The 9659-nt window shown below is 51.8% G+C and overlaps 1 long non-coding RNA gene across 1 annotated transcript; it reads right to left on the minus strand.

Annotated features, from left to right (window-relative positions):
- Positions 1–2934: 2934 nt before the first annotated feature.
- LOC119266581 lies at positions 2935–7401 on the minus strand. Its single transcript, XR_005132047.1, has 2 exons — positions 7154–7401; positions 2935–3189 (listed from the first exon to the last, which is right to left on the minus strand). It is a non-coding gene; the product is annotated as an uncharacterized LOC119266581 (long non-coding RNA).
- Between the last annotated feature and the right edge of the window lie 2258 nt (positions 7402–9659).

Below are 9659 nucleotides of genomic sequence, written 5' to 3' on the forward strand. Positions count from 1 at the left end.
AGACAAACAGAAATTAAATAGAAAACTGAAGTGTAGAAGGAAAACATATTTAAAAAAAATAAAAACATGCAGAACAAACCGGGTTATACTAATCCACGGGAAGTCCAGACACAGCCTGTGTCACATCCCGGGGCGTCACGGAATACGTTGCTCTGCCTTGAGCCCACAATTATCGCATGCACACACACACACACACACACACACACATATATCCCACATATCCGAAGCTAATCAACATATCCCAGGCTGCTGGAGTGCATATATATGCACAGTCGTCTCACTGCCATGTCAGTCCATATCTCAACTCCCATGGAGTAACTAGTGTTGTTTTATGTGGAGACAGACGTCGAAATCATCATGTGATCATTAACTGGGCATTGTTACTTGTCCATATGATCGATATATTAGAGGATTGGTTTGGAAGGCGTGAGTGCATGATTGTGAAAGATAGGCGCCTGTGTCACTATTGTTCATAATTGGGACCGAGAAATGGAGCATGTGTCACTCCACTCCGGGGGGCGCTTCTTGGGTGAAATCCTAGCCGTTGCTGCCCATTTATCCTCCCTCTTCTCTCTTACGCCGTCGTCAGATGAGGCTGATGTGCAAAGCCCGCCGGTGGATGACGGCGACGAGCTCATCCTCTCACTTGGTGGGAGATTCCCTCGGCCGGCCCACCTTGCCAGCCTTGCACGGCAAGCTTGTACCGTGGGGCTCAGACTGTAGGATTCCATGTGAAGTCGGGTCAACGGCCACAATCACAGAAGGCGGTGGTGGCGATGAGAGTCACCTTGCAGTTGGATCCATCCGGATCGGCGGGAGGGTTGCGCTAAACAGAAAGCTTGATGGATGTGGGTTGGCTATGGCAGTCGCATGTTTGATTCAGCTCGTAGGTGCCTACATGCTCCAGCCATTGACAACCGTGCCACAGCCACGATTGTCGACAGCCGTGGCGGTGATAGATTGCAAGACACCCCACCCACCTCTGGTCTCTTGCTATTGTGGTTGGACACTTGTTGTGAGGCCAACTCCACCGCGCGACCTCAAACGGACGTTCGTTTTGTCTGGATTCTGTCCGTTTGGATAGGGATTTGGGGTCATGTCCGAACGTGTCTTAGGATGCGGTGGCCGTGCGCCCAGCGCGTGGACGCATCCCGGCCGCATCCTGTCCGCGTGCATTTTTCTTTGCAAGTTTTTAACTTTTTTTATCATTCATTTTTGATACATGACAATACATCATCACATTTTGACTAGTAAAGCGAGGCCAAAGAAAATAAGAACAAGAAGAATACATTTTAGAGGATACCCAACTTTCATAACTGCTCCCTTGAGTTGGGTTAGGGCCTTCTTGATGCGCTTATTGTTGATCTGTGGAGGAGGCTCGATGTTGCACCCTCCTTTCTTCTTCAAGCCAGAAGTCGATGTTACTTCCTCACACCTAGTCTCATGTCTAACCTCTAATCTAGCAACAAGTGCACTTGTCTCATCTACAGCCTCTATGCTAGCTAAAAGTGCACGAACATGTACTAAATTTCGTTCTATCAATATATCGATGTACTCTTCTTCCCAATACCAAAACTTGCATCCATTCTACACAATAAAATTTGAAGTTAGCACAACTAGTCTAATCCGAGAGCACAAACCGAAGCTAAAAAGAGCACATACCCCATCGTTTAAGCACTTGATGAACACCCATCCGGGATGTTCCGGCGTTGTAGACACGTGGCGCACGACCATCTTTGGGCAGTGGTCGCACTTAATGAGTGGCAACGGTGAGCCGACGAGCTTTTGGGCAAGCACCGAGCCCGGCCGGCCGCCATTCGTGTATCTGCCGACGGACCACCGACGGTGCAGATCCGAGCGGTTAGAGGAGGAGCCACTGCCTGCATGTGGCCTTGCGGCCCTGCCAGGGCATTCCGGCGAGGTGCCCGGCCAGTCCATGGCGCGGCCTAGCCTCCCACAGCCGGACGAGCTCAAGACCGACCGGATCCGCCCCAAATCCGGCCGGCGGGTGCTCAAACCAGGTGGCCGTGGTTGGGTAGCTCGGCGGCGCCGAGGGAAAGGGGCTGGGCAAGCGCGCGTTCGAGCTGTACGGCTGCAATGGCAGCGGCGGCGGCAGCGAGGAAAAGAGTGAGGAAGAGTGGAGTAGGGTGCGGCCGGAGGGAGGGAGGGGGCGGATAGAAAAAGGCCCGCCCTGTGTCATCGACGGGCGGGTCAGGGGAGGACACGCACAGACGGCCGGCGCGTCCGCGTAGTGTCCCTTTCACCCCAAAAGCGGCGCAAACTTAAACGGATGAGACCGAATAGGATAGGGTCACCCCAAAAGCGGCGCAAACTTAAACGGCGAAAAATCCGTTTGCTCCCGCGCGCTGGGCCGCCCGGTTTGTCTCTTTTACCTTAAACGGATGAGACCGAATAGGATAGGGGCGCGCGGTAGAGATGGCCTAAGGACAGCCGTGGACGTGGCTCTGTGGATCATGTGCTTCTTTCATGCATGGTTGCGAGGAGTTTCGACAGAGGTGTGCGGGTTCGGACAGGTGAGCGTACTTGTTAGGGACGGGGACGATGACGACGGCGACAAGGAGTGGCCGGCCGGCAAGGAGTCGCACGCAACTTAAATTACCTAACTCCGGGGCGGGGCGGCACCCGATCTGGCCGGCAGGCAGCGTTGGAGTGAGAAAATGAGGAGGTGAGGTGAGAATCCATGGGGGAATGGAATTGGACGGCGGTGCTCCGTCGACCCGGCCCCGAAACCGCGTGTTCGTTGGAGTCACACGCATATGCATGTCATCAAGCCAGGCCATGTTTTTTTTTTCTTTTTTTTTTCGAAAAGGGGGGCTTCCCCGGCCTCTGCATCAGCATGATGCATACGGCCATCTTATTAAGCATAAAATAATCCACAAAGTCTCCAAGTCTCAAGGTTGTCAACAAGAAAAGTAAGAAAAGGCTCACACAGAGCCCGAAGGCTAGATACACAAGCTAGCCAAAGCACTTATACATCACAGCCGTTTGGCTCCAAAATAGACAGGTAAACTAATTGCCTATCCTGTTACACGACCGCCATCCAAACCGGCTGAATATATCCCGAGCTACCATCTCCCATCGGATAGCAGCAGTAACCAAAAGCTCCCTGGCCTCCGTCGGAGTGAGTAGCGACCAGGAACGGATAAGAGCCGTTGCTCGGAAGATAACCTGCAAAACATGGATATTTGTTGATCTGTTAAAGACGAAGTCATTTCTGCAATTCCAAAGCGCCCACAAAAAAGCGCAAACCCCCAAGCGAATATGTTTTGCTAACCCGGGCTCTACCCTAGTTAGCCATGTCCCAAACAACATGTTAACCGACCTTGGTGGGGTAATATTGAAAGCGACTTGAATAGTCGTCCAAAGAATTCTAGCTAGTGGGCAGTCAAAGAAAAGATGTTTAATGGTTTCACCCTGATCACAGAAACTACACCTAGTAGGTCCTGTCCAATTACGCTTAATAAGATTATCCTTTGTTAAGATCACCTGTTTATGTAGAAACCACATAAACACCTTGATCTTTAAAGGAACTCTGACGTCCCATACATGCTTTGAAGTAGGAATCGAGCTGGAATTAATAACATCAACATACATTGATTTAACCGTGAATCCCCCCGACCTAGTGAGATTCCAGCGTAATTTATCAGGTTGTTGAGATAGTTGTACCTGCATCAGTCTCCTAACTAGATGCAGCCACTCTTCCCAACGATTGCCCACTAACGATCTTCTAAACTGGATATCCAGGGGTATCGAGGCGAAGACCGATGCAACCAAAGCATCGCGCCTTCGAACTATACGATACAGAGACGGATACTGGATTGCTAGGGGATCCTCTCCAAGCCAAGTATCCTCCCAGAATCTCGTGCTTGCACCATTACCAACTAAATGCTTTGACCTCTGAAAAAATGAAAGCTTCACTTTCATAAGCCCTTTCCAAAAGGGTGAATCAGTTGGTCTAACCGACACCTGAGCCAAAGTTTTGGTTTGGAGATACTTGTTACGCAGGATTTGAGCCCACATGGCGTCAGTTCCTGAGGATAACTTCCACAACCACTTACTAAGAAGGCACCGGTTCTTGACTTCGAGATTCTCAATCCCCATACCCCCTTGGTCTTTCGGTCTACAAATGATATCCCACTTCGCTAACCGATATTTTCTCTTAGGCTCCTCCCCCTGCCAAAAGAACCTCGATCGATAGAAGTCCAGTCGTTTCCTAACTCCAACTGGGACTTCAAAGAAGGACAAAAGGAACATGGGCATGCTCGTGAGCACCGAATTAATAAGAATTAAACGGCCTCCATACGACATGAGCTTGCCCTTCCAACAACTTAGCTTCTTCTCGAAACGATCCTCAATACACTTCCATTCATTATTCGTGAGCTTGCGGTGATGAATAGGAATTCCTAAGTAGGTAAAAGGCAGCTCACCCAAACCACATCCGAACAACTGCTTGTAATCCTCTTGTTCCTCTTTGGCTCTCCCAAAGTAGAACAACTCACTTTTGTGGAAGTTAATTTTGAGCCCACTTAGCTGCTCAAACAAACAAAGCAGCAGCTTCAGATTTCTAGCTTTTACCAAGTCATGCTCCATGAAGATGATAGTGTCATCAGCGTATTGCAGGATGGATATACCCCCATCCACTAAGTGTGGCACCAAGCCCCCTATTTGGCCAACTTCCTTGGCTCTCCCTAACAACACCGCCAACATATCGGCTACTATGTTGAACAGAATAGGGGACATCGGATCTCCCTGCCGCAGGCCCTTATGTGTCTGGAAGTAATGACCGACATCGTCATTCACTTTTATGCCAACACTACCCTTTTGCGTAAAAGTTTCAATCTGGCTCCTCCAGCCCTCGTGGAAACCTTTCATACGCAAAGCTTGTTGCAGAAAAGGCCATTTAACTTTGTCATACGCTTTCTCAAAATCTACTTTAAAGATGACTCCATCAAGTTTCTTAGAGTGAATTTCCTGGAGCGTTTCATGCAACACCACCACCCCTTCAAGGATGTTTCTGTCTGGCATGAAAGCTGTTTGGGATTGCTGCACCACAGAATGCGCAATCTGTGTGAGCCTATTAGTCCCAACCTTGGTAAAAATTTTGAAACTGACATTCAAGAGGCAGATAGGACGGAACTGCTCAATCCTGAGAGCGTCGGTCTTCTTTGGAAGCAACGTTATCGTTCCAAAGTTCAAATGAAAAAGTTGAAGCCGTCCAGCAAAAAGGTCGTGGAACATGGGTAGCAGATCCACTTTGATGATATGCCAACATCTTTTGTAAAACTCCGCCGGGAACCCATCCGGCCCGGGAGCCTTATTGTTCTCCATCTGAGAGATGGCATCGAAAACCTCCTTTTCCGTAAACGGCGCAACTAGCATGTCATTATCAGCAGCAGTTAATTGAGGCACATCCTCAGTCCTGGACTCATCGAGGGACACAGCGCTATCCTCCGGCGGTCCAAATAACTGCTTGTAGTATTCGGTGATGTATAGCTTAAGATTATCGTGACCAACAATTGTGCCTTCATCTTGCTCGAGCTGAAATATTTTTTTCTTTCTGTGTTTGCCATTCGCAATCAGATGAAAGAATTGAGTGTTCGCATCCCCTTGGATTACTTTGCGAACCTTTGCTCTGAGCGCCCACTTCAGCTCTTCTTCACGGAGAAGTTCCTTCAACCTCTTTTCCGCATCAATCTTACATCACATATCCGCAGATTGAAGAACCGCTGATTCAGCTTTAACATCTAGGTATTGAATAATCTCCAGGAGTCTGTCTTTCTCAACCTTATAAACTCCACTTAGATGTTTAGCCCAACCTCGAAGAAAGCACCTCAAATGCCTAATCTTATTCTGCCATCTCTCGACAGGCGATCTACCCCTAGACTCTCTAGCCCACTCTCTGGCAACAATATCCAAGAAACCTTCTCTTTCAAACCATGACGTTTCAAAGGAGAAAGTATTCTTGTTTCCCACATGCCTTGGCTCCCCTGAGTCAACAAATAGCGGTGTGTGGTCCGAAATTCCTCGCGTTAGAGCCTGCACCGTGACCAGAGGGAACTTCTGCTCCCATTCGGCACTTGCAAGAACCCGATCCAACTTCTCATATGTCGGATTTGGTAAAGAGTTAGCCCAGGTAAATTGTCTACCAGAGAGTTCGATTTCTCTCAAATCCAAACTCTCAATGATGGTATTAAACATAAAGGACCATCGCCCATCAAAATTATCGTTATTCTTTTCATCCCGCCTCCTAATAATGTTGAAGTCCCCCCCAACCAGGATAGGGAGTTGTTCGGACCCACAAATTCGAACCAGGTCAGCCAAAAATTCAGGTTTAAACTCAGGTTGTGCAGCCCCGTAGACCGCCACCAACACCCAGTTAAACCCATCTATTTTGGACCTGACTCTGAATTTCACTGCAAAGTCACCCATAACAACACTCCGGACTTCAAGGGAATCACATCTCACACCCAGCAAGATGCCCCCAGACCTCCCTCTTGGAGGAAGACAATGCCAATCGAATTCCACCCCTCCCGACAACGTGTTAAGAAACTGAGGTGCAAAATTATCCCTACCAGTTTCAGAGAGAGCAATGAAATCTAAACGGTGCTCTAAAGATGCCTCCGCTAGAAACCTACGTTTAGCCAAGTCCTTAAGACCTCTGCTATTCCAGAATATTCCTTTCATAGGTCATCATGGAATTTTTTGGCCTTACGAATTCTAGCACTCCTGCGTACCGCGGATGCAGGGTACACCTTCCGCTTCCACTTACGTTTAGGAATGTTATCACCTGTAGCCCGGTCCTCATAACCGTGCTCTGGTTGAACATGGGCTGCATCATCTACCTGGAGTTCATCCTCATCAGGCTCCGCAGACGGAGGAACAAGGTCCGCGCAGAATTTATCAAGCACCCTAACACCCAAGGCCTCAATCTCCGCATCATTCAAAGGTTTTACAGCCGCTAGGTTTCTAATAGACTCCAAGGCCCGTTCCGCTTCCAAATCTAAAAGATCATTAACCGAGTTTTCAATTTCCAAATTATTATTCCCAAGAGACACCCCCACTTGGTTTGCATTATTAATAATCTCATCCTTAGAGAAATGCAGAATAGAATTTGAAACATTAACTGACATACCTGTTGTGCTCTCCACATCACGCAGCTTGGCCGCCCGCATAGCGCACCTCTGCTGCAAATCATCAACCTCCGGAAGGTCCTGGAGACGAGAGCTCGTCCGCCTCCCCTCGGAAGCAGGGTCTCGGATCCCTCCGAACGCGATCACCTCCTCCCGAGTAGCGGCTCCCGGAGTAGGTCTGGGAGAGGGGGACCGCGTAGGAGATGTGGAGATGCCTGACGGAGTTGGCACCAGGGCCTCCTGCCCTAGTCCGACCCCACCAGCCGACGCCGTGGCAGCCGTGCGCTCCACCTGCAGGACCGCCGTCGGTACTAGAGGGTCAGGGGCCACCTGCCCCTGACGCCTGCCTAGCACCTCCGGCGACCCCACCACCAACGAGGCTCCCGCGAGACGGACCTCCAGGGCCTCCTGCCCCAAAGATATGTCGCCCCGGCTGGACACAGGTACCTGCGCCGCCTGCTGTGAAACAGAAGAATGAGAGGGAGTCGTGGCCACCTGCCCAGACGCCCCTCCCCTCCGCAAGGAAACCGAAGACCTAGATCGCCCTGGCGACTCCTGAGGCTCCACCTCTTGAACAACACGGGCACTGAAGCTGGCCGACTGCCGGGGTGACCGCCCAAAGTCCAAGACCGGTAGCGAATGCTCGAACGCATCGTCAGAGTCAACCCGATCACTCCACAGACGAGGAGGCGCCGACGACGGCAGAAAAGATCCAAACCGCAGTGAGTTATGAGGCAAAGACGAAGCCGGGGACTGCTCCATCCCGGCTCCGTTCTCCGGCTCCTGAGTAGCAGGCCCCGATCCATTGGGCTCCTGTGCTGCCTCATCCGCCTGCTCCCTGGGAGCACCTGTATCATCACCCCCATCGTGCATATCCACGTCAGTGCCAGCAGCAACCTCAGCAAACAACTCTGCATCCTCAAACTCAATATCAAGTGGAAACACCTCGCCTCTATAGGTCCAGTTGATGACGTCTGGGACATACTCAATATCCAGAATGCTAACTCGCAGTCGAGCCACCCCCTAAGCTCTAGTGAACGCCATATCCACTTTCTCCGTCTTACCAACCATAATCCCCAAACTAGCCACCACACGCACATCAGAAAGAGCCTCAGACGGTGCCCCCGAGAAACGCAGCCACACCTGAGTAAGAGGCTTCCCCTTAGGCTCAACTTTCTTCCACTCGTGGAACTCCAAAATACCTTTGGTGCCTGGCACCTTACACATCCCAAAGCTCAACAAACGCTGCAAGTCCTCAATCGAAGGAAACTCCACTCTGAATACTCTATCCTCAACGGGTACGAGGTCCCACTGAAAATCACCCGGAGCCAACTCCTGAAGTCTCTGCACAATCTGAGCCTGGGAGACATCTCCCTGTGTCACCTTGACCAAACCAGAAGTAAGGCTCTGTGTATCAGCTGGGATCTCCCTCGCAGCCGCTGACTCGAAGAACATCAGCTCCGCACAGTACACACCATATACAGTAAGAGCTGGAATATGGTCCCTCAGCAAAGGACAATCCCCTGAAGCATGCGCAGGCTTACCACAGGATTCGCACAGCTGGGCCACACACTCCGCGATGAAGTGCCCCTTCTCTCCGCACCGGTAACAAAGCATTCTCTCTTTCTTCCGAGCGTACTTGGATGCCCTCTCAGAATCAGCCACTTGAACCACCTCAGCCTCCTTCGCAATCCCAGGAACCTCAGCAACCGCAAGTGCATTCACCACCTCCATCGCCTGGGGAGGTAGCTCCTGTGGTGTATGATCAGTCTCCATCGCCGCCCCGTCAGAGTCAACATGTCTAGGGGGAGGCGGCCGGCGGAACCTTCCGCGGCCTCCACCACGACCACGGTATCCGCGATAACCTCCTCTGTGCCTGTTATCAGGTCCTGAGGCCCCCTCAACGAAGCCTCCAGCCGGCCCCAGGAACGGTCTCTCTGCAGACCCGTCACTCTGCCAAGCATAACCCCGACCTCCTCCCGCTGAAGATGAGCCCCAATGCTGGCCTACTCCATACGCATCAAACCCGTCATCACCCCACTTGCCTCGAGGTGCATCAGTCGGTCTCCCACTGGTATTACTCTGAATACTCTGAACCTGATTCTGCCCCGAACGATTCTGCGCCTGACGAACCGCAAGGTGTGGCGGGGGTGCACGCTGACCCCCGGCAGTTGCCGCCACCGGATCAGCAGCGACACCGGCAGCCACCGTGGCCCCCGGCGTCTCGGCCCTCAGAGCAGCCATCCCCTCCGCCGACGCGTTACGAGCCGGCACCACCGGCGGTGCAGGGCGAGGAGCTCCACGGCCAGTATTAACCATACCAGTCGTCATCGACCCAGGAGCCGGCGCCGCCGGCGGCGGAGGGCGAGGGCCTCCCCGGCCGACCCCAGCAGCATGAGATGGCACCGGGGGTCTATGCGCTGCCCGGCCAGCCGTCGTTGGCTGCGCCTCAGGAGCCCGAACTCCCGGAGCGCCCAGCTGCTGCCGCGGCTGGAGAGCGCCTCCACG

Source organism: Triticum dicoccoides, chromosome 3A (genome assembly GCF_002162155.2).
Source record: "Triticum dicoccoides isolate Atlit2015 ecotype Zavitan chromosome 3A, WEW_v2.0, whole genome shotgun sequence".
Classification (NCBI taxonomy): domain Eukaryota; kingdom Viridiplantae; phylum Streptophyta; class Magnoliopsida; order Poales; family Poaceae; genus Triticum; species Triticum dicoccoides.